Here is a 25771-nt window from a genome sequence, read left to right as displayed (position 1 = left end):
GCTGAAAAGGACAGTAACTAAAATGAAAAAACCCACGAGCAGGCTCCACAGTAGATTTGAGCTGGCAGAAGAAAGAATCAGCAATTTTAAGATAGGTCAATTGAGATATTCAGTTTGAAGAGGACAAAGGAAAAATAATAATAATTTTGAAAACATGAACACAGCCTCAGAGACCTGTGCAACATAATCAAACCTATTAACAGATGCATAATGGGAATTTTGGAAGAAGCAGAAAAAAGAGAAGTAAAGAATATTTAAATAAATGATGGCTGAAAACTTCCCATATTTAATGAAAAACATTAATAAACACATCCAAGAAGCTCAACAAAGCTCCAAGTAGAATAAGTTCAAAATCATCCACACTTAGACACCTCATTCAAACAATCAAACTGTTGAAAGACAAAGACAAAAAGAGAATCTTGAAAGCAGCAAGAGAGAAGTAACTTATAAGTAACAGATAAAGGATCCTCAACAAAATAAACAGCTGGTTTCCCATTAGAGACCATGGAAGCAAGAGGCAGTGGGATAACATATTTAAAGTGATAAAGGGAAAATATGATTAACCTAGAATTCTGTCTCTAACAAAAGTCTCCTTGAAAATGAAGGAGAAGCTAAGGCATTTCCAATAAACAAACTAAAAGAGTGCCTCATACCTGCCCTATAAAAAGTGCTAAAGTGAGTCTTGCAGGCTGAAATGAAAAGACATTATACAGCAACTCAAAACTACATAAAGAATAAAGAACATCGATAAATGTAACAAAACTAAATATAAAAGATAATGTAAATGTTTTGCTGTTGTTGTTTGTAACTCTTCTTCTATCTAATTTTAAAACAATCTCATAAAACAATACATATAAAGCTATGTTCATGCATTTATAATGTGTAAAGATACCATTTGCATAACAATAATAGTACAGAGTTATATAAGAGAAAAGTTTTTGTACACTATTAAAATTAAATTGTTATTAATCTGAACTCAATTGCTATAAACTAAGATGTTAATTATAATGCTGAAGAAATCACTAAGAGATAACTCAAAAAATATAGTAAAAGAAACAAGAAAATTAAAATAGTACACAAGAAAACATCTATTTAATACAAAAGAAATCAGTAATGGAGGGACAGATGAAGAAAATAGACATCAGAAATGTTTTTTTTTTAATAGCAGTGTTATGGGCTGAATTAGTCCTCCCCAAGATTCATATGTTAAAGCCTTAACCACCAGTACTTCAGTGGGGCTGTATTTGGAGATACGTCCTTTAAAGAGTTGATTAAGTTCAATGAGGCCATTAGGATGAGTCTGAATCCAATCTGACTGGTGTCTTTACAGAAAAGAAGTTTGGACACACAAAAGAGACACCAGGGATGTGCACATACAGAAAAAGACTATATGAGAACATAGTAAAAAGGTAGCCATCTACTTGCCAAGGTAAGAAGCCTCAGAAGACATCAAACCCACTATCACCTTAAACTTGGATTTCTAGCTTCCAGAACTGAGAAAACTAATTTCTATTGCCTAAGCCACCCAATCGGTGATGCTGTTACACCTGCCCTAGAGAACTAAAACGTGTGTTTCAGCAGACATTAATTCTACTATTAGTAATTATATGAAATGCAGACGAATCAAACACTCCAATCAAAAGGCAGAGATGGGCAGAATGAATTGAAAGAAAATTGAAAAAAAATCTAGCTATATGCTCTCTCCAAGTGACATGTTAGATTCAAAAACACATATATGTCGAAAGGAAAAGGATGGGAAAATATATACTATGTAAACAGTAACCAAAAGAGAGGTAGGGTGGTTAGATCAGATGAAAAGCCTTAAAAAAAATTTATACTAGAGACAAAAAAGAGTATTCTAAAATGATAAAATGATCAATCCACCAAGAAAGATTCTAAATATGCATGCACCTTACAAAAGCCCCAAATACATGAAGCAAAATTACAGAATTCAAGGGACAAGCAAACATTTCAACAACAATTCTTAGAGACTACAATACCCTGCTTTCAGCAGTGAAGAGAAGAACTAGACAGAAGACCACAAGGAATTACAAGATTTTAACAACACTACAAACCAACCTAAAAAACTTCTAAAGAACAGTCTACCCAATAACAGCAGAATATGCATTCTTTTCAAGTGCACATGGAATATTCTCCATGGTAGACCACACGTTAGGCCATAAAACAAGTCTCAATAAACTGAGAAGAGCTGAAATCATATAAAGCACAGTGGAATTAAACTATAAATCACTAGCAGAAGGAGAGTTGGGAAATTCACAAATATGTTCAAGTCAAATGACACGTTCCTAAATAATCAATGGGTCAAAGTAGAAATTACAAGTGAAATTATGAAATACCTTTAGATGAATGAAAAAAAACCATAACATATGAAAATGTATGTGTTGCAACCAAAGCTTAAAAGAAATCTATAAATGTTAGGCCCTGTATTCAAAAATAAGGAAGACTCAAGTAATTATCTTTGCCTTCCACTTTAAAAAACCTTAAGAAAAAGAATAACAAACCAAAGGAAGGAAATGATAATAATTGCAGCAGAAATAAATGAAACAAAGAATAGAAAAAACAGTGTAAAAGATCAATGAAACCAAAAATTGGTCCTTTGAGAAGATCAACAAAGTTGACAACTCTTAACTAGTATGACAAAGGAAAAAAAAAAGACTCAAAAAGTTAAAATCAAGAATGAAATAAGGGATATTAATACCAACTTTACAGAAATAAAAGGGATTAAAAGAGAATACTATGAACTACAAATCAGACAGCTTACATGAAATGGACAAATTCCTAGAAAGACATAAACTACTGAAACTGACTAAAGAAGAATTCAAAAATATGACTAAACCAATAGCACGTTAAAAAAAAAAAAACTTCCCGCAAAGAAAAACCCAGGCCCAGATATGTTCGCTGATGAATTCCATGAATCATTTAAGGAAGAATTAATACCAGTCTTTCACAAAGTCTTCCAAACACAGAATAGGGGGGAAGACATTTCAACTCATTCCCTGAAACCAATGTTACTCCAATAATAAAACCAGACAAAGACATCACAAGAGAAGAAAACTGTAGTCCAATATGCATTAGGAACATGGACGTAAGATCCTCATGAGTGCATGCACCAGCAAAAGCAATTCAGCGATATCCTAAAGGGATCATGCACCATGACCAAGTGAGATTTATTCTAGGAGGCAAGGTTAGTTCAATGTGTGGAAATCAATCAATATAAAGCATCTCTGTTGCGGAAAAAGCATTTGATAAAATCCAAAATCCTTCCGTGATAAGATATTTAACAAACAGGAACAGAAGGGAACTTCCACAACCCGATAAAGGAATCCACAAAAAAAAAAAAAACAAAAAAACCTACAGATAACATCATACTTAATGGTGAACAAATGATGAAAGCTTTATCCCTCAGATGGGAAACAAGACACGGATGCCCACTCCTGCCAGTTTATTCAGCTTTGTGCTGGAATGTTCTAACCAGGAAGGTTAGGCAAGAAAAAATAGTAAAAGGAAGAAAGAGGTAAAACTATTTCTATTCTCAGATGACATGAGCTTGGCCATAGAAAATCCTAAAGGATAAACACATACACACACAAACACACACAGGAAGGGAAAAATACTCCAGGAACTAATAAACGAGATCACCAAGATTGCAAGACACAAGATCATTATACAAATATAAACTAACTGTATTTCTATACATTAATAATGAACAATCTAAAAAATAAAGTTAAAGAAACGGTTCCATTTACAATAGCATCAGAAAGGATAAAATACTTGGGAGTAAATTTAACAAAATAAGTGTAAGACAAACACTGAAAACTACAAAGATCGTTGAAGGAAATTAAAGGAGATCTAAACAAATGGGAAAACACTCCATGTTCATGAATCAGAAGACAATGTTGTTAAGATGGCAAATACCCCCAGTTTGAGCTACAGATTTAACACAGTCCTACCCAGCCTTCACTCACCACCCCAACAATGGACACAATCTTTGGTGCTGAGTGTCCCTGAACTTAGTCACAGTCTTAGTTGAATGGGGAGAAAAAGCATATGAACTTATCTGAGAAAAAAAGAATGGTGAGAAAGAGACTTCCAAGCTGGAAGTGAGAGAAACCCTTTGTCAAGACATTTCCCAGTTTTCAATGCCCAGTGAAGACGTACACAATGGGGGAACTCAAGTGGCTGACGAGGAGGAAATCTATTTATTTGCCCTGCATTGTTTCTTGCATTGGATCATGATTCCAAGGAAGTGCTGTTGTGACTGTTGAATTCTGATCATTACGAGATGCAGGCTATATCTCAAGATGTTAATGTGAACTCTAACAATAAAGATAATCTATTTTTAACACATAATCATGGCATCATCCAGTAAAAGCCCCATCACACCCCCACCTGGATAATGGGAAACAACCACCAGCTTAAATTTGGGGACATTACACAGTATCACAGGGCTATCGCTTACTTAATAATCTCAAGACAAAAAAGTCCTAGCAGATGTCAGTTTGCCATGATAGTTTCCTGGCTCTTTCTTTGTTGGACATAAAAGCTATTAAAAGGCTTCTCTAAACAGTGGGGTTTTTTTTCAGGTATATTTTTCTATTATTAAAGTTTATCTAAAGAAAGCTTTTCTGTGGGGAAATCTATGCCAACATGTCTTTCCTGAGGATGCAACACATGGAAAGATGTTAAACAATTGTTTCGCTAGAGGGGAAAATCTTCCTGACTTCAGCCACGATACACTTTGTTCTCATTATCATAAAACACAACCATTGCCCATAAACTTTCAGAGAAGACACGGAGAGAATGCTTCTGTCACTGGGGAAAATTACTCATCTTCATCTCCCCTGGTGGCTGTCAGTTCTGCACAGGGGCGCACATCCAGAGGATGTTGTCGGTGATCAAAGGCCAGCTGCCGTGGTCCGGCCTCCCCTGCAGGATGGGTCAGAGGTGTCCCCTGGAAGGAAACTGGCTTGCTCCAGTTCCTCAAACGTGCCTCAGACCAACACCCCTCTGCTCCTCCAAGGCTGACCTCTGCTTCCTCGGGTGCCTTGCTTTTTGGCACTGTTTTCTTATTCCATTTTAGAGCAGTTGCAGAGAATTCCTGTTTAGATCCATAACCCTACTTTGCATGTCCTTCTGAAGTCCCACTGCCAGAATGTGCCCCCTTCTTTTTCAGGGTGTGGAATTAAACAATATAAATTATTCCTTTGGAATCAAGAGCCAAACTTGCCCTCTGTGTAGCACCCTCGGCAGAGGCCCGGGATGCATCAAAGCGTGCTTTGCATTTTCAAAGAAAGTGCCTGCTTGAATCAGATTTTTGATGACTTTAATTTTCTCCTTTGAGCCTCCAGTGGAATCATAATTTCCTTTATGTGGAAGAAAGAACACTGGCTCTGTTAACCAAAATACTACAAAGCTGCTGAGTGAAGAGCACAGGACAGCTTGGCAATCAGATGCTCATTGAAAGGACTTTGTTTCATAGCGGCCGCTGCTAATACTCAGGACTTCGTGCCAACCAGTAAGACAGGCTCCACACGGAACGTCTGCTGTGATGTTATAATGAAACATCCTGGGCTATTAGTCCTCAAAGCATTTGGCTTTTTTGTTGTTCTCTTGTTTTAGCTTAGTGGGCTCTGCTCCTGATACGGTGTTCTGCTAAATGCAATCAAATTAAATTAAAAGAAACAAACAAAAAAAAATGGAGCAGAGAAGCACAAGCCCCACAGATTACCCTGTGATTTTACATAATCGAATTACTGGGTCGGTTAAGTCAGTTAACTTCTCTTCTTTTTTTCCTCACTTGTTAAGGATGAGTAATCTTTGGCGAATATAACAACAGCTTAAATAATATAGAGGCCAACTTGGTATCGTCCTAAAAATATAAAGGAACAATTTTCTCCATTGTTTTCTATTTTGATAAAAATGAGTGATTTTTCATATAAAACTCAATATATAAAATTGTTTTGCCTTTTTCTTTAATTGATGTATAATTGACATGTAACATTATGTCAGTTTCAGATGTACAACACAGTGGTTTGATGTTTGTATATACTGTGAAATGATCACAAATATAAATACTTTAAATAAATCAGATATCACTGGATTATTCCCTTTAATCCAGAAATGCTTCCCCCTCTCTGTATCAGAGGTGAGAAGAAATTCCTTTCCCTGTCTGTCTTCTACCTTCCCTGGTCCCAGGAGGTGTGGAGATGAGGTTGCAAAGCCAGAGGGAGGTCTCTAACTTTGCATATTCCAAATTCTCCCTTAGCCAAGACAGACTGCCCTAAATCACACCGTGTTGTTCCGTTGAAAGCATTGTTTTCACTGCTATTGCTTGTGACCATGCCTATAAAGGCAAAGGAAAATGGGACAGCAGTTATACAGAGGACCAAGGCCAACACAATGACCTGAGTTCCTCGAGAGAGACCTGAGGGAAATCATTGGGGGCACTGTATAAGCTGCCTGAGTTCTTCACTTCATTTTACAAACGCAGAAGTGACCTTTCTGGGCAGAGCAGCTTTGAAGGAAAGCTTGGCCGTGGAAATGAACCTCCTTCACTCTCCGTTTTTCTCCTTCCTGATGCTTCCACCCAGCATGACGCAGGGAACAAAGCAGAAAGAGCTTCAGCCATGGGGTCTAGCTTTGGGACCTGGACTTGCATCTTGTCTCTGCAACTTAACTACCTGTCAGACTGGGTAAATTACTTAACTACCACGAGTCTCAATTCTGGATTCCTAAAATGGGGCATATATGACTTCCAAACCATAGCATAAGGGCCAAGTGAGACAGCACACTTAGCCAACAGTCTGGTAGAGTATGGATTCCATAACCACTATTCAGTTTTAATTCAAATTAGGTCCTTAGGGCAATACCTGGATCTATGCCCTCTCACTCTAAACTCTTACAACCCACCTCCCCTAAACAAAAACAAACAGAAAAACAGAAAACCGCATTAGCCCACCTGATATATTTCAATACGGCTACAATAAGTCTTCACAATTTACTAAGATGCTCGCTCTTTCTCTCTCTCTCTCCCTCTCTTTCTCTCAGTTTGCTTCAACAAAATGCAAATTCCTCCTTATCCGTGCTCCCCGCTATGCCCTGGAGATGCGTGGGAGCACGGGTTCCAAGGCTGGCCATTCCATCCGAGGTTCACTTAGGCATTATTAAAACAAATTTCCAATTCAATAAAGCCTCTCCCTCTTGTAAACGTAAATTATATTTAATAAGCCTGGGAACATGTGAGGTTGCCAGATCTGAAGCAAGACAGCCTTGATGACTTCAGTCCCTTCTCAGCCCTTGATTACAATTTGATTTCCTTTGGCATCAAAAGACGAACTATTTTAGTGCACAATGTTCTTCCTTTAGCAAGAGTGAGATCTAGTTACTTGGCAAAGGACCTGTTCAGTTGCCAGACAACATGTCCAACCTCTTAGCAAGAGCTGAAACACTGACTCTGATTTAAAAGCCTCATGAAGCAAAGAGCATAACAGAAAGTCTTCCGCTCCCTGAAGCTGTGCTGGGGCGCTGGCTGGTCCAGGGTCCTGTCCATTGCCTTTTCGGGTGCATCCTGCCTAGGAAGCCGCTTGGCCATACATTTAAGTTAGTATGTTTCAAAATACTGTATCCACCCTCAAAAGGCTCTGTCTTTCCCCAGTGCTGCCTCTGAATCACTTGAAGTTGAAAGCAACTGTGTGGCTTCTGTCTCCCTTAGAACCACCAGCCTCCTACCCCGCCTCACACTCTGGTAAGCGGCTCTCACGAGGACTTTCGATTCTCCCAACCACATGACATCTTCCTCGGGAGTTCATCTGAGGCTCCAGTCTGTTCATGCCATCCTACTTGGTTCCCTGGGGAACACTGTTAATACCACTGCTAGATTCATATTAGCATGTTGGCTCACCTCCCATTCTATTGGAAGGATTTCACGTGTGTGCACGCACAGTCAGGGGCATTTCTGCTCTCTTCCTGGGCACAGAGAGAAGCACTGGGACTCTGAGACTCTGGGAACTGCCGTTAACACGGCATTCTTCATGCATGATGAGAACACTGACCGCATACTCTTGTCTCTGAGACCTTCCACTGTGGACCAGTGTTATTCCAAAGGAGAGAGGGTCTGTGGTCACAGGGAGTTGATCTATTAACAAGATACATGAACCCATCTAAATGCCTATGTGCAAACCATGATGCCTCTCACCCAGAAAACTATCTGCAGGTTCTGGAGCCTAATCCTTTTGAAATCTCTAACAAACCAGAGTGTTGGGCTAAGCCCTGGCTCGTAGAGTTCTCTTCCCAGCCTGTACTCCAGACTCTCCCCACGCCCTGGGTCCCTTCAATACTATCAGAGTAACATGGCTGTTCTCTGTCCTGTTCTTGCAGAAAGCTGCCCTGTGCTGGTTGATGGACTGGTGCAATGTTCATGTCAGGTCTAAGGTGTTAGGAGATTCTCACATGTTAATAGTTCTCCTCATCTGTACCATATTTCCATTTTAACAGAAGCATCCTACAGACCATGAGTTTAGTGCCACAAATGTCGGCTTAATTTGGTATGAATGTCAGGCATCAAGAAGGAAACTCAGGGGGTAAAAACATATTTTGAGGTAAATGGGATATTTGACAATTAACTAATTATATCATAGAGGCATATATTAAAGTGGTTGAATTATTTGTTAACTACTAATTCTAATATTCATTCTAATATAACTAATATTCTAATAATTCTCTAAAATTCTCTGAGTCAAGATCATGAAACACCAGAATTGTCCACATTTGGGCATCCTGATGGCAATATCAGGCCATCCCTTTTTTTCATATTTAAAAGTTCTGTCACATCAATTTCACCACTTAACAATCCACTAAAAGCTTGGCCTAAGTGGATTTATAATCCTTTTTTCTTTAATGTAACAGTGGAAGATCCATTTAAGGAGATACTGTAAATTTGATGGGGACAATAAAAAGCTCTTTATTAATACTTGAATATTTTTGTCCTCATTCTGACATAGTTGAGTAGGTCACCCAGCAACATTTTTGCTCATCTCTTAGATGGGTCAATTCAACAATGACAGAAGATTTCATTCCCAACTTCCAAATTGTTTTTAATCTAGCAAAGGAATGAAGAATGCATACAAAAAACAATCTCTGTCACAAAAAAAAAATATGTTCTGATGAATAAAGTAGATGTAACTTCTGAGAAATATAGGAATTATTTAATCGTTTGGGAAATTTAAAAAGATCTCTTTAAAATTATATTCTTTTCCAACAACTCTGCATGCTTGTCATTATAAAATTTGGAAAATACTGAGTAGTTGATGGAATATGTGAAACAGTCAAAATCCCACCCTCTAGTGATGTGATTAATTCATTCCATTCAAATAGCAAATTTACTGAGTACTTACATATGTGTGTGAGAGAGCCTTAAATTTTACAGAATTGGGATGATATTATAGAGGGGTGCTAGCATGCTGTTTTCACGTATTATTACGTTATGAACTTCCCCTCATACCATATAACTTTTCACAAATATATGTCTCATGTTTTTGTCTAAACTGTCTGTTAGCATTATCTAAGCAGATAATGGGAGAAACCAAGTGTACATACATAATCACATATAATGTTGGAAAACAGCCGGTTTAGTTAAGGCCATCCTTATTTTAAAAAGAAATACACTCAAACACACACATAAACAGTATTAAAATAGGAAGGGAAGGAGGTGAACTCTCATGGAATCTATAAAAAAAAAAATTCCCAGGCAGACAGCACATTGGAAAGTCATCTAAGCACTCAGAAGAAAGCAGTATCTCTGAACACTATTAACTAGAACCCATAAGAAATGCTTTCAAGTTTTTGAAATTCTTTATAACAATAATATTGTTTACAGCTGTCCCTTCTGAACTTCTTCTGCACAAGAGTCTTATTTTTCACATGCGGGACCCTGACACAGAAAGTGCGGTAAAGGGCAGGCTCGGAGCTGGGCAACCACGGGTGGCCCAGAAAGAGCTTGGCTGTGGTTTCACATCAGCGGCTGCAGAGGGACACAGGTCTGGCACTGCCGTCATCCAGGAGATTCGAAATCACCAACCACCCCACCCCTTCCCACATGGAGCTATGGGCCCTCAGTGCGGTGCCCTCAGCTCTTACACAGGCAGCATGTGCTTCTGAGAATTTCAGCCATCACATTTGGAAATGTCCTTCCAAGATTCCCTCTCAACTGTGAAAAACCACAACTAAAAGCAGGAGGGTCGGGGAGTAGAAGTCTCTCTGCTGACAAAGCACAAGCAGACCGGGGTTTACTGCGGGGCCCACCCCCCCGACGTCTCTGGACAGGGCAGGGTGTGAAGAATTAATATAAGCCAAGGCTGCATTATGTCCTGACTTTACTTGTAATCCAGACGACCAATTCATTATTAACTCCGCTCCCTCCATGACAGGAAAACTGAGGCTTGGCGAGGTTGAGTGCTGAAAATCCTGAGGATCGCTCAGCTGGACAGCGCTGGAGGGCCACTCCATCCCAGGTGGTCTCACGCCCACTTCACGGAACGTTGACTCCATGCGTGGGTCTTTTCAAAGTCATCTTAGGGTAGTTGGCTGAGATTTCCCCATTTCATTTTTTATTACTTTGGCAGATTAAAAAAAAGTCACAGTATAAAAGTTAGATTTCAAAACAAATACAAAAATTGTGTGAGGGAAAAATCCCTCAGAGAAATATGACACATGAACTTAGTCTGATGGCCTGTGGATGGTGGGACAAGAAAGGCTGAGTGGTTTCTTTGTAATTCTTGTGTGTGTGTGTACTTACAAAATAGCTACTAACTGATTAATAATGAGGAAAAAAAAAACACTGAGTTTGTTGAAAAATACAGGTGAGTTAAATTCATTTCTGTCTATCTACACATACACACATATACAGAAAGAAATATGCATAAGTGTTGAAGACTTACAATTCATTTTTTCTCTATATTTTAAAATAATTTTCAGATTTTCTATAGTGAAAAAATGTACTAATATAATTGAGGAATATGATAAATGTATTTTTAAATGAAAAAAATAACTTTCCACTGTTTCCTCCCCTTTCTTACTTGGGTTAAACCAGAATTGAGCACAGCTGAACCAGAATATATTTCCAGCCAGGATTTACAGGATTTCTTTAACCCAGAAGTAGGATTACAGTGCATTAAACAGTAATGAAGGGCACCAGTCTTAAGCACTCCCTGTGGGCCAGGAACCATTGCTGGGCTTCAGGCATATGATGGCTTTAATCACCCAGCAGTCCAAGGAGCGGGAAAGAACTATGTGTTCACATTTCACAGATGAGGAAACTGAGGTCTAGGCCTTCCATGTCCTTACCAACAGACCAGAAGTAGCAGAGGGCGGAGGCTGGATCTGAACCCAGGCAGGCTGCCCACAGACCCTGCTCTAACCATAAAGCCTCCCTTCCTTAAAGCGAGAGTAGGGGTAGACAGAGACGGCCAGTGCTTCCAGGAGACACACAGTAGACTTGTTCGCCAGCCAGCACGCACCCCTGCCCAGCAACAGCACATTTCAAGATTGCAACACGTGTGCCCTGGGACCCACACCAGTGATGAGGCTGTTTGCAAAACCTTTGCATAGTCCTCCTTACTAGAAGGAGGCTCTCAGAGCAAGTAAACACTGAGAGGTCCAGCATGTTTGAACCAGCTTGCTTCCAAAGTTCATTTCCGCACAGGGCAGGAAAAAAAGTAAAAATTTATATGCATACAATGTATTTTTTTTTCTTTTAATTAAAGAATCAAAATTTGACCTCGGGAGGGAATCGTGGATTGAATCATTAAGTATCATTTCCTTCAGCATCTTGATAATGATTTAGAAAAGGAAAAGGGAACAATAGTCTCATAATGTTCTTTTGCCTGGGAAAGAAAGACTAAATACCAAAGACCTACTGGACTTGATGTGAGAATCTATTATCTTCTGATGAGTCTTCTATGGTGGGAAGAATTCAGCATCTTAACCAATTTTTTCATATTTTTAATTAATTTTTAAGGGGGGAGGTAATTAGGTTTATTTATTTATTATTTATTTATTAATGGAGGTACTGGGGATTGAACACAGGACCTAGTGCATGCTAAGCACGCACTCTACCACTGAGCTATACTCCCCTCTTAACCAATTATTAATGAATAGAAACTGAAAGATTTGTGATGACTCCATCCTGAGACACGAGCAAACAAACAAATTCCCCCATGTGCTTCTTTCTTACACACACTTGCCAATTCTGGACTCGCCTACAGCAGGGATAGTGGCTCAGCCACTCAGCTACTCATCCGTCCATTCATTCATTCAATAAATCTATATACATCACATTCTGGATAGATGTCAAATATTAGATAGAACACATTTTTGAACAAGTTAAAATTTTAGCCTTTAAGGAGTTTACGTTCCACTGGGTGAGGCTAACAATATGCAAAAAATAATAATAAGATAAATTCAGGCAGAGATCAATGCAGTGAAATACCATGAAGGAGGCTGGGAGGAGAGAGAGCAAATGTGGGTGGGCGGGAGCATTACTTAGAAGAGATGTCATGAGAGATCTCTCCGCAGAGGCGCCTGTGAGTAGAAGGATTTGAAGACATGAGGCACATCAAATTCTTGGGAGGAGAGAGGAGTCCAGGATGAGGAGCTAACAGTTCAGATGCTCTGAGGCAGAGCACATTTACGTGGTCACCAGCAGCAAGAAGGCAATTACTGCTCCAAGATCCTAAGGCAGTGGCTGGGTCTCAAAGAGGCTGACAGTGCCACCCAGGGTAGGCTGGGCAATGACCAGAGACACTTTTGATGATCACATCCAGTTGAGGGCAGGGAAGGGGCGAGCTTTAGTGGCATCTAGTGGGTAGAGGCCAGGATGATCCTACAAGGTGCAGGACACCCCCCACCAAGAACTATCCAGCCCAGAATATCAGTACTGCCCATGAGAAACCCTGTTCTAAACGCTCTTCTCCAGCCCTTCATGGACTGCTCTGTCTTTTCCTGTGACTACAGAGTCCTGTGATTAAGGAGAGAAGTCAGAGAGAAGACTGAAACAAGCTTTTGTCCCAGATTGCATACACCCTCTTATGAGGAAGCAGCATCACTGAACTGACCACATGTTCACTGTACTAAATGAACAGGAAGGTGCAGTATATCAAAGGAGCATAAGATAAAAGTTTAGTATAGAATGGTTATTACCATTATAAAATTTTTAGCTGCTGTATTTACAAACCAAATGGAGTATAAATTCTTTACCCATTTTGAACCCTCTCTACATTGCCTCTGATACTTTAGCTCCATGGCCTAACTTTGTTTCAGACGATGTAACATAACCTCTTCCTTTCCAACTGGCATCCTAAAAAATTCGCAGAAAATAGTGCAGTTACCAGAAAAGGATTGATAACAATCCAGGCAAAGAAAAATAACAAGGTGAAGGAGAGAGAGAGAAGCAGCAGCCCACAGAAAGAGGGAGTCGGCGGGTGAAGAGATACAGGATGCTGGGCTGTGGTAGATGACAGGCATCGCCAAGCCAGGAGAGCTCTGCACTGTGCTGGCAAGACTGTGCTGGATGAGAACCAATAAACGCTGCACAGAGAGTGGTAGGAGAGAGAAGCAAGAGATTCAAAGGCTAAAACCTCTTGTTTCCATTATACAGTGTTTCAAATACTTTCCAAGTGAAATGTGCTTATTTCTGCCACTGGTGATGTCTAGGATTTTGGTGGGACAATGTTGGGTGGGGTTGGACTAGAATGTTGTTTGCATTTTAGGAAACATTATAAAAGATTCATACAGAAGAGTGTGCATTTGCACCTTCCTGTGCCTCCCTTCATTTTCTCCACATCAAACCATTTTAGTCCTCGTTACTGCACTTCATTTACAATTGGCCAGTTGTAGGCTTCTTCAGGGTTGAAAGAGAAGTAGGAAAACATTGGATTTCTTTTTCTCAGCCCTGGTCTTGCAATTTCTGCATTTGATCACAGGTTACTGGTGCTGTTACTTTTCCTCTCTCTGCCTCCCACCCCATCCTCTTCTTTCTTTGTGTAAGAAGTGGAGACCTAAGGAGAGAAATAATGGAAGGGAAATGACTCCACCAGGAACTAAAATGAGGGGAAATGCTTGCAGACATAGAAAGTTGTGCTTAATAAATTGCATCTACATAAATTAAGTAAAATATGGTTTATTTGGTACATAGGCTGCCCATAGAACTATGTTTAGTGTAAGTATAGAAGCTGCTGTATGAGATTTTAAACCTGTCTGAAAAATTGGATATTTATGGTAATTATGTTTATGCTGATGATATTCACTACAAGTTGTATTTCCCACTAAAATATGTATATAATTATTATTAAAGACATTAAAAAACATAAGACACTCAGTGCCCAACCAAAATGAGACTCCCAGTAATGTGGTATATGATTTCAAACCAGACGTTATTCCCGTGTGAAATGGTGTTATGTATTTATGACTGCATCTGTCTAGTTTCACAGTTCATTAGCAAGACCGTCCACAAGGAGATTGCACTGTTATTGCTTATTGCACTTATTATCCAGGCCACTGCAGTAGACACATATATCCCAGCATAAATAGCATACAGTTTGGGTACCTGTGAAACCAGTCATCCATCTTACATGCTGATAAATGTCACTTCACATCACTGGGTAAATTTACATTGTCTAGAGTTAGGGGGAGCACAGAGCACACAAATATAAGAGATAAAGCTGCTTGTTCAGATTGCGAAAAAGGAGTCAAGGGTGGGCCTAGAGAGTACCCCCTTTACCCACTATCAGAGGATACAGGCTGCTGAACAGGCAAAGGCCTAAGACGCATCTGGTACAAGATTTAATGCTAGCCCCGAATGGCTGGGAAAATAAAAGTTGATAACAATCAAGTCTAGATCTTAAAGGAGAGATTATCTTGCTTCTGCTTCTGTTTGGAATATAGGAAGTGTGTGTGTGTGTGTGTGTGTGTGTGTGTGTGTGTGTGTTGTTAGTGGTGGTTTTTTTGTTTTTTTTTTTAGAGCTGGGATGCCTGGGAAGTGAACTTACAGGGACAGGGTGAGCCACAAGTTAATCGTCTGTCGTCTGCCTTGGGTTTCAGGAGCTCTTCTGCGTGGCTGGGAATCCCTGAGAAGGTCACAGGAAATGGCCTGGTGGGCGTAACTTCAGAGAGCTGGTGGACAGTGAGCCGCATTTCTTTTCCCATCAGTGTCTAAATTTGTCTCCATTGTTTCTTTTTTGCTCTCTCATACTAAAATGGGACTTGGGCCCAGTGAGGGACAACAATATCTTGACAGAGAACTCTGAGCATTGAAGACAGGGTCATCTGCATTGTCTGAACTCCATGTGCAACAGAGATTACACCCAGAGAAAACAAAAGAACTACGCAACAGAAATGGCCATGGCCGGTAAACAAGAGAAACGTGACCCGCTGGAGCAGGCGTCTTCCTGCAGCAGTTGGAGTCGGTGAAAAATAATTGTTCCTCTCCCACTCCACCCCCATCACTAGGATCCAGAGAGTCAGCTTTCCCTAAGGCTCAGGCTCTTTCTTAGGAATGGGTTAAAGACTTTTCAGAATCTGCATGAGCGGAAATTTAATCAACACGGTCTCCTTGCACTAAATGGTACCCCGGTGGCCTCCAAGTATTAATGCAACTTACAGTAGTTCTGTTATGACTGGGAGATATGTGACTCAACAGCTAACAGAGGACAGTGTAGTCCAATAGTTTTCATTTATATGGGATATTAGACTTACTAATCAATGGCCCAGATGATACATTTATTGTTGTTCAATATAGCAGATAACTTTTCATGTGTTCAACAAGCATCTCTCTATGCCAGGCTCTTAACACAGCAGGGGGCTTAAATTCTAGGGCTAGATCTCCCAGCGCCCTTGCAAATCTGATTTTAAAAAACCCGTATCTAAAAATGTGACAATGAATATATGTATGTTCATGTATAACTGAAAAATTGTGCTCTACACTGGAATTTGACACAACATGGTAAAATGATTATAACTCAGTAAAAAAAGTTTAAAAAAAAAAACCTGTATCTAAGAACATGATAGTCAAAAATGTCAAAAAATGTACACTATTTTCTTTATTTAAGAGATTCATAGCAAATGTGTGCTATTGTAGAAGACTTTTCCCCCATTGTAGAAGACTTTGGTGATTTTATTTTCCAAGATATCCACAGACTTGCTAAACTGGATCAAGTCTCTTGGTACTTCTAAGATAGCCATACATTCAACAGCCTCTATCACTAGTGTAGCATCTTGGGAAATAAAAACAGGGACAGCAGAACGGAGGTTGACTCAGACACACCAAGCGAAACTCCCAATATCCTGGCGTGGTTACAGCTGAGCACACACCCGCCTCCTCCTCCCGTGTTTGCTGATGATATCGCTCCTGAAAGCAAGCTACGCAGGATCCGCTGCTGCTAAAGAGCTGATGGCAAATTGATCAAAGACAAAGAAGATGTTTAGACTTTTCCCCAAAGTGAAATGTGTAAAAATGTTACTGTTGTTTTTGCGGCTATTCAACTCCTTCCATTTAAGTTACTGTGCAGTGTAATTTATGAACTTGCACAATGAGGTTGACATTCAACGCGAGGGAAAATTGAAGGAATGCGTGTGCAGGAGGTGGTGATAAGAGAGAGGACAGAAGCTACCAAGATGTGCTTTTTCATAATGTTATTATGGCCCACTGCAGAATCCCATAATCAAATTTCTAATCTCCGTACCATTAATCACCTTTTCCGGATATCACAGAAGTAAAAAATACCCCACAGTAATGGCCCTCGGTCATTGTGCATCGTCTCATGTGCCTGCGATATTAGGATCTCCTTCTGGATTTTGCAGAGGTATGGGGACACTGTCATCATTAGGCATTTGGAAAGCAATCTGCAGCCTCTTGCAGCCAGTCTGTCTTTGAGATCTAGACAGATGTGCAGACAAACACCGGTCAACGCCGCCCTGGCCAAGCAGAGGATGTGGTTCCAAAACACAGCAAAGTACACATTAAGACTGTTTTACATGTGTGTTGGAAGTTGAGATAATATCAGAAAACAAACTTTTCTGGTATTCTAAAATCAGAATTAAGTGGTTTAGATGAAATGCAGATTTGGGGAAATTGTACATCAGCCCCTTTAGGCTCTGATCAATTGGTTTCTTCCTTCTACATCAACTTCATCCCAAGACTCAGAGAAATATTGACTTAAAAAGCAATAAGAAATAGAAAAAACAACCCCCCCCAAAAAAAATTTTAGGGCACAATATCCATCAATATCCTCCTGATCCAGGGTAGAAAAAGACTTCATTAGAATAAAAACAATGAAAGAAATAATTTTAAACATTGTTTATACTTATCTAATGCTTACAGTGTATCAGATAGTGTTGTGTGTGCCTTACAAATACCAACTGATTTGATTTTTCTAGTGAAGGTATGAGATCTACTATAAATTAATCCTACTTTACAGCAGAGAAAACTGAGGCAATAATATCATGATTTGCTCAAGATGACATAGTTTATAAAGGACAAAGGCAAGATTTTAGCCCAGGTTGTCTTGCTTCTGAGCATGCACCTTAAGCTCTATGGAACTCATGCTTGGACTTAATTTTTCAAAAGTGCAAATATCTGTAAAAATTTAAAAAATTAAACAGAAAAATATAACAAGAGAGAGGTTAATATCTGGAGGTTCTAGATCAGTGATCTTCAACTCTGACAACTGAATCACCTGGGGAGCTTAAAAAATGCCTATGCTGGGTGCCCTAACACAGGCCAGTTAAATCAGTGTCACAGGGGAGGAGTCTAGGTATGAGCATATTTATTAAAAGCACGTAGATGATTCTAAAGCGCAGCCAAGGTTAAGAACAGCTGAGCTAGATCAAGGGAAATATATATCATCATTTTAACTAAAAAAAAGAACAACGAGCATCAATAAATGAATCAAATTAAAGTTTCAAATGGATAGTGAAAAATGATGACTCACTTTCAGGCAGAGATACATGGTTTCAAACAATGGGACATCATTTAGGTCCCATGAAATTAACAAAAGTTTTTTTCAAAAATTGATGATGGTGATGATGATGATGATGATACCTTTTTTTAAGCAAAAGAAGCTTATTGGGTGTGTAATTTGGTATATTCTTCCTAGAAGTATCCAATGAATATTCATTAAAACACTAACATTGATTCCATTTTTCAGAATCTATCTTAAGCAAATAGACATGGGCACATTCTGTCACAATAGCAATATTATATACAGTAGCAAAAGTGGCAACATTGTTCTTGGCAAACATGAGGAGAGTAGTAAATGCATTATTAGTACGTTCACACACTGGACCACAGCCCGGTGCGGCATCACAAAGTCCTCTTCATGAGGAAGGGACATATTTATGATGTAAAATTACATGAAAAAAAAAGAAGAGAATGGAAGTGTGCAGTATATATTCGTCTTATTGAATATATGTAATTAAAATACTGGAAAGAAATAAGCAAAACATTAACAATAGTTAATTATCATCCCTGTATTATCCCTATTATTATCATCCCTGTAAACTACAATGAGTGTAAAAGGGAGTGTTCCTGCAGGCTGGGTGGCCACTGGTCTGGGGAGGCAAAGGAGGCTTTTAGACACTGTTGAGATCACACTGCCCAGAGATCACATTCTGAGACTCAGGAAGTGCTATCAGGACCCCAGATCTGATGACCTGATGCACACACAGGCAGAGGCCAAGTGAGCCTGCCATGCTTCGGGCTTGCAGGCTGCTCTCCGCCGTTCACACCTGTTTATCGGTGTCGTGTCAGTGCTAAAGGTAAGTAAACAGATGCAGATATTTTCAAAGGTCTAGAAGCAGAATCTGTATTACTGGATCACATTTCCAGACAACTTTTAACATATTTATGCAAGTTATAATGTAAGCCAATTAGCATACATGAATAGTGCTGCATTCTCAAGCTGCTTATTAATTCCACTTGTATGTGAAAATGTACGGTTATAAATTCCGAGATTTTGTGAAGCTTCAAACCTTTGAAAGCACGCTGCCTCCTCCTAAAGTCCCCCATGTTTGAGGATCAGCTGATGCTCACGAACCCCTCACGGTGAGTGTTTTAGTGTCGCCCCCATTCCTGCCTCAGGAAAGTCTGTGTCCTCCAGAAAAGCCCAACTGTACATGAGCAACAAGAAAACGAGTTTCTCTGAGCTTAAGAGACATAAGGAAATACGACACTTACACATATACATCAATAAATGAGTCACAGATATATTACATGAAACACATAAATATGTGGAATATATACAAATACATTGAAAATATGAGAAGATATATGCTTATATTTTTGCTAAAATTTAAATTCATCATTTAAAGAATCTTTCTGAAACTGCCACTTCCTGCCTGAGTCTGTTCAGCCACTAATAATATCCAGTCAGGATTAACCGGAGGCCACTACACAATTCAGTAGCTGGGATGCAGATAAATGACTTTGGCAGCGGGAACAAAATCCCCCTCTTTTCTGTAGGAAGCCAAAGCAAAGAAGCACAGAGGAGGGTTAGACTGAGCCTCTCTATTTCTTTGCGTTTCTCCCACGTTAACCAGGGTCACAATGACAGGGAGCTAATGGCTTTCAGGGTGAAGAGCTTGGAGGGCAGTGCGCTGCTGCGGGCGATCGTGGCCACTCACAGGAGCACACCTGTGGCCCGACGACCTTCTCAGAACTGGGATTTGTTTGTACGGCCCACTGGGAAGACACAGCAGTCTCCTACTCCCCTCTCCGCTGCTCCCCTGCACTTCATTCTACACCCACAGAGCTGAAAGGACCAACGAAATGATGTAGCAATGTCCTGGTGGCAGAAGGTGTGAGTGCACCGCCACGCAACACGGTCAAAGCCCCCCCTGTAGGTTGCTGTTTTTCATTGCTTCAACCAATGAGCAAAGAAGAGCAAGCCCGTCTCACTGGGAAGGGAGGGCAGTGGGTTGGAGAAGTGTTTTGATACAGCGAAGCGCATAATGCTGCCCAGCTGGGGAACGCTGAGAAAGAAAGGGAAGGCAGAGGAGGAGCCTGGCAGGTTAGCTGGCTCTTTGGTTAATGATGTGATATGTGTGCCTTGGAAGTGGTTTTTAGATTTTGAGCAAGTTGGTGGGACTGTGCCTTCCAGGATTAGGTCCTCACCTTGCAGAGTAACCTACGTAGCAGGCATGGGCTTCTTGGTGCTTAGAAATGAGATGAGCTTGTGGGAAGATGCCAACGAAAGAGAAAATCATGCCCCGTCCTAAAGAAGCTTCCACCAAAACTAGAAGGATATGGATAAAGCTAATGACAATCCTGCCACCTTGGCGATTTCTGCACCTACCACCACCTCCTTTACTTGCCTCAGAGAAGAAGGAGTGTTTCCTGCTCCCTTGGTCAAGGCTGACCCGCAGGCGCCCCCCTCCCTGCACCGGCATCCAGATGAGCCGGGCTTGCTCCCTACGGGCTGCTTTCCTTCCTGTGACCACCTCTGCCTCCCTCCTCCCTCTGCGCCCCTCAGAACAAGAGCCTGTGCGCAAGCTGTCTCTCTCTCTCTTTTTTTTTTTTTTAGTGTGAAATGAATGTTTATAATGCTTCAAACAGTTTAAACCTGAAGTTTGCTACCACACCTTCATGTCCGTACAGTCCTCAATAAGATTATCCACAGTACTAGCAACCACTCAATGAACACACCACTGACTAACACCACACTGATTTAAGGCTCATCAAGTAACACAGAGCCCCAAACTAAAAGGTTAAATATACAAACTACTTGTCCTGACATCTATTAAAGGTTAAAAGCCTTTCCTCAACCCTACACTCCCCTCCTTGGACCGCCCTCTCCCTCTTTTCCAAGGAACACTCAACGTCTACTGGCCTCAGCTCTGCACTCTGTCTGCAACCTTAAGCAGCACATCTCCTGTCCCCACCAGTCTGCTGCAGTTGCTTTTGCAGAGCAGAGTTGGCTGGTGGTCACCTGAACAGACCCTTCTGTGTTTGCACCCAGCACTGTGCTCAGCACATTAGATGTCTGATCTCCTTAGTTTAGACTTTCATCATCTCCAGCCTCAAGGCTAAAATAGTTACCTAATTGGGTCACTTGGTTTCCAGTTTTAAACTCTTGTAATCCACTCTCCAGATTTCGGCCAGATGATCTTCCCAAACTCCAGTTTAACCACTGAGCTCGCTCAGTGGCCTCCTACCACCAAAAGATAACCCAAAATGTTGTTGGCGCAGTCCATTCAAGAACCAGGCACTGAGTGCTGCGAGGTGCCAGGCGGAGTGTCAGTGCTGGGGCACAGTGGGATGAACAGACCCCATCCTGCCCCACAGGGCCTACACTCTAGAGAGGGAGACAATTAAAGAGCAAGGAAAGTGACAAAAGATACACACTGTGATGAGGCTTACCAAGGAAGCAAATGCTGTCACAGACATTAAAAGGATGGGGGAAATATTTCAGAGAGGGGGGTGTGGAAACCTCTCCGAGAAGATAGCATTAGGGCAAGAACTCAGGGAATGTACAATCCAGGAGCACTGAAGACCTCATTCAGGATGGTGCTTGGCCTGTCTGAGGAAGGGTAAGAAGGCCCATATGGCTGGACAGGAAGAGGAAAAACGGAAGAAAGTTTATGGAAGTAGGCAAGGGCCAGTCATGCCTGGTCTTGCACGAGGAGTTTAGATCTTATTACGAGCGCAGTGGAAAGCTTTTGAAGGATAATAAGCAGTGGAGACACAAAATCTAATTTTGTTTTAAACAGCCTCCTGCCCGCATCGTGACAAATGAAACGTGGAACGGAGAGGAAGCTAGCTAAAAGTTATCATTATCTTCCAGGCAACTGCCTGAACTATAGTGGAGTCCGTGAGGATGGAAGGAAAGACAGGTTCAGAGACAGCATCGCAGGGCTCGCTGAACAAGTAGAAGGGGAAGAAGGAGTAAAAGAGGAAGCTAACGTTTCTCCTGGGAGCAAGAAAGTGGGTGGGGAAGCCATCACTGAGACGGGGAAGAGATTGGGGGAAGATTAAGAGTTCAGCCTCAGCTCCGTTAACTCTGAGATGTTGAGATAGAGATGTGCTGTGGATAATTAGAAATATGAGTCAGAGGAGAAATCTGGCTGAATATATAAGTCATCTATACATGAGTGGTATTTATAGCCATGGGGACGGATGGAATCATCTAGCAAGAGGGTGGCAAGTGAAGAACAAAGAAACCCCGAAAATTCAAAGTGCAGTGGAGGAAGGGAGGCCCAAAAAAGAGACGGAGAAGGAGGTGCCAATGAGAGGAGGAAACAGGAGAGGTGGTGTGAGGGAAGGCAAAGGAAGAAAACGTTTCAAGAAAGAGAAATCATCAAATATGCCAGTGAGATGAGGGCTGAGAATTAATCACTTGAGATAGGAAGAGAGGTGTGGAGTAAAGACATCTGGAAATGTACAGCTAGATGAGAAATACCGGAAACAGATAATGCAGGAAGGTAAACCCACAACTAGCCAGTTACACGTGAAACATACAGACCCTCACAAAGGATCAGACGTGAAGATGAAAGAAAAGTGTTTTTACCAGTTAGTTAGTAAACCAGTTTTTAAAGTTATAAAGACAGAATGTCAGCAGAAGTGCAGTAACACTGGTATTTTCTACGTTGCCCTTGATGTTATGAAGGTTTCCTTTAAAAGGGAGATAACCTGGCAGTAGACAGATCAAGAACTTTGGTCCAGGAATTGAACTAATGGGAATCTAGGCTTAAAAAATAAACAAAAATACTTGCATGCCCTAGGCTGTTTATTCCAGCATTATTTATAATACTAAAAATGTGAGAAAAAAATTCAATATCCTCAAATAGTGAAATGGTTAGATAAATTATAGTGTATTCTCTTAAAGAACTATTATTGCTAATATACCAGAATTAATATAAAAAGTATAGTAATTTATGGTGAAAAGAATATGAAAATGAATATATGTATGTTCCTACATGACTGAAGCACTGTGCTGAACACCAGAAATTGACACAACATTATAAACTGACTATACTTCAATAAAAATATATTTTTTAGAAAGTGTTTATGGTATAATGGGAATTAAATAATGCACAAAAATATATTTAATTCTATGTACAACATAAAAGGGAATCTGCACTTAAGAAAAAGTGCCTGAAAAGAAAGGCACTCAGAAACGGGGGGCAGCTTTTCAAGGGAGGCAGAATGAGAGATGATGGCTCCCATTACCTTCTGTAATATGCCTGTAACATGGTTTATGTCATGTTCATAATAAAGACGATTTTATTAAATATTTTTGGTAATATTGTTCTCTTTTGGTCTCATGAGTCACAACTGTGTCATGAACATCGTTTTTGAGTAACAAGGGAAATATTAATATTTATCAACTTTATCTGACAATTGTGGGTATTTCTTTTAAATGAAGGCAAGACTTCTTGGGCTGGTAAACTGATTTTGAGACCCAAGCTCCTTGGAGTGTTCCATTTTATAAATATGTAACTTTGTGAGACACTGTAATTGTGAGCTGGATCTGCTCGGCTAGTAGTTGAAAGATCTTTGCTTTCAGGGTTGTTTCCATCCCTCCTCTGTCTAGTCATGAGTCTGCTGCAGCTGCCCATTCTGTGAAAGTGCCTAGACCCCAGACTCCCTGGGACATGAGCACAGTCCCTACTAAGTAAATATTTTCAGAGCACAGGGGTCAAGAGGCCGCCAGCCCCTACCTGAAACCACATTCCCAAGAGCAAGGATTCAGGTGACAGACAAGAGATGTTTTTTCCCAATTTCAATGAGGGATCTGGGCTGGGGAAGCAGGGAGGGGCCTTTTCCTGTCTCTTATTCAAAAGGACACATCACACATGGTGGGAACTTTTTCTTACAGACGTTCCAACCAATCATTGTGGGGGGAAAATGAAGAAAAATAAATATAAAAGGATGAAAGAACATAGAAGAAAAAAAGTAGTTACAATATCTTTAAATCATGACAGCAAATTGTCCAAATCAATCTTCAATTTCAGTTTTGGAGAAAAAAAATTAATCATGTTAAATAAATTTACTCTTATTCATCTCGACAGGAAATTGAAGGGGAGGAGCTGGGGGGGAGCCTAAAAGCAAAGCTTTAGATTTCATGCGTGAATTATTCAGACAAGGGAGAGAAATCGAGGCACACTAGAAGAAGAGAGGGAAGAACAGCTCAGAGAACTCGGAGGCAGTAGATCTCCCAGGTCTGATCTCCAAATAGAATAACAAGGTTTTTCTGTAGTCCAGTTACAATGCAACATATTATTGAAAGCCTTTATGTACAACTCTTTTCTAAGCACAAAAAAACTGTAACATAATTTTTGAAACACATTCCTCCAAGGTGAAGGCTGACTGGCTCAGTGAATACAGTGATCCAAAAAAAATTTGATCGAAGCTAAAAAATGACATAAATCACATAGAACTATAATTTGCAAATTCACTGGATGAAGTAATTCATCAAAGCCTGGCTGAGTTTTAGGAGTTGAGACTTTGATCTGACAAGTCAAGGAAGAGACTGACGCTCAGGCTGTGCGTAAGGACTTAAAATGTTTTTTCATGCTCCTCACAAGTTTAATTACTTTATTTTACCCCCGCTGACAGTCCCAAATTAAAATAAATGGACCACATCGAGACAAATCTCGGATGCATGTAGTGCTTAAGAAGATGTTGTTCCTGATATAGAAATAGCTTGAAATCCATGACTAAGTTGCCCCTTTGGTTTATTTTAAATGGTGAAGAGGTAGAGCGAGGGGTGAGAGAGGCCAACAGCTAAACCCAAACCACCAACTCACACGGGCTGCAGGGAGGGGTTTCACTGGCTGCCCTCTCTAAACGCGTGTCAGCGCGAGGGTTTTAAAAGAGACAGCGGGGGAAGTGGGACAGACAAATGCCCTGTGGTCACGCAGCGTCCTGAGCCAATTCCTTTCTAAGTGCAGGTAAATCGTTTTATATTTAGGGACAACAATCGACCGTATTACAAATTAATGAGGGCTCGGAAGCTTGATTGGAGGCCGTCTGCCCGCACGCTGGCCATCCTCGCAAAGGCACTAGGCGGCCGTAACTCGAGGCCCGGAGAGGGCTCAGGGCGGGAGGCCGTACGCTCCGGGCACAGCGCCTCGGCCGCACCGCCTCCAGGAGCCCCGGCTCCTCGCCGGCTCCCGGCCCTTTCTGGGACTGCTCGTCAGCATTCTCACTTTCTCAGAATCCAGCTTTAGGGAGCTCTCGTGTCACCCACCTTCTTGTTTTCAGATCCCCCGCCTCCTAGTATTTTCCCGAGACGCCCCGGACGCCGGGAGCGGGACCTGGGAAAGGGCAGGACGCGCCGTAAACAGGAAGCGCCCCCCCCACCGCGGGCCTGCCGAGGCTCGCGGAGCGCAGATAAGGGGCGAATCCAAACAGGAATGTATTGGTGACAACGTGACCAGACACAGCAACCCGACCAGATACATTTCAGATCTGTTTAATTTCAGAAACATTGTTCTTCCTGCAGACACCGCGTTTCATGGGAAACCAGGGCAGGGTCTGCGTGGCGGTGTCGCCTTGTGTCAGTTACTGCGCACGGCGGGGACGGCTGGGCACTTCTCGTGGTCAGCTGCCTCTCCAACTCGCCAGAGGCTGCTTCACACCTTGCCCCTTTCCCCAAACCTCCTCTGACCCAGCCTCTCAGTAGACGACCTCTCCTCATGGGGAAAATGGATGGAGGGGAGGGGAACTCTCCCGACTGCTCGCGCTGAGGCGGGCAGCTTC

General features: G+C 41.1%; 1 long non-coding RNA gene across 1 annotated transcript; it reads right to left on the bottom strand.

Moving 5' to 3' along the window:
* Positions 1 to 10374: 10374 nt before the first annotated feature.
* On the bottom strand, positions 10375 to 25349 carry LOC140685567 (uncharacterized). The gene is made up of 2 exons (XR_012058830.1): positions 25260 to 25349; positions 10375 to 10631 (listed from the first exon to the last, which is right to left on the bottom strand). It is a non-coding gene; the product is annotated as an uncharacterized lncRNA (long non-coding RNA).
* Between the last annotated feature and the right edge of the window lie 422 nt (positions 25350 to 25771).

This window comes from Vicugna pacos, chromosome 14, assembly GCF_048564905.1.
Source record: "Vicugna pacos chromosome 14, VicPac4, whole genome shotgun sequence".
Taxonomy (NCBI): domain Eukaryota; kingdom Metazoa; phylum Chordata; class Mammalia; order Artiodactyla; family Camelidae; genus Vicugna; species Vicugna pacos.
The sequence above is the reverse complement of the archived record's forward strand: the minus strand, read 5'-3'. Positions and strand labels throughout refer to the sequence as shown.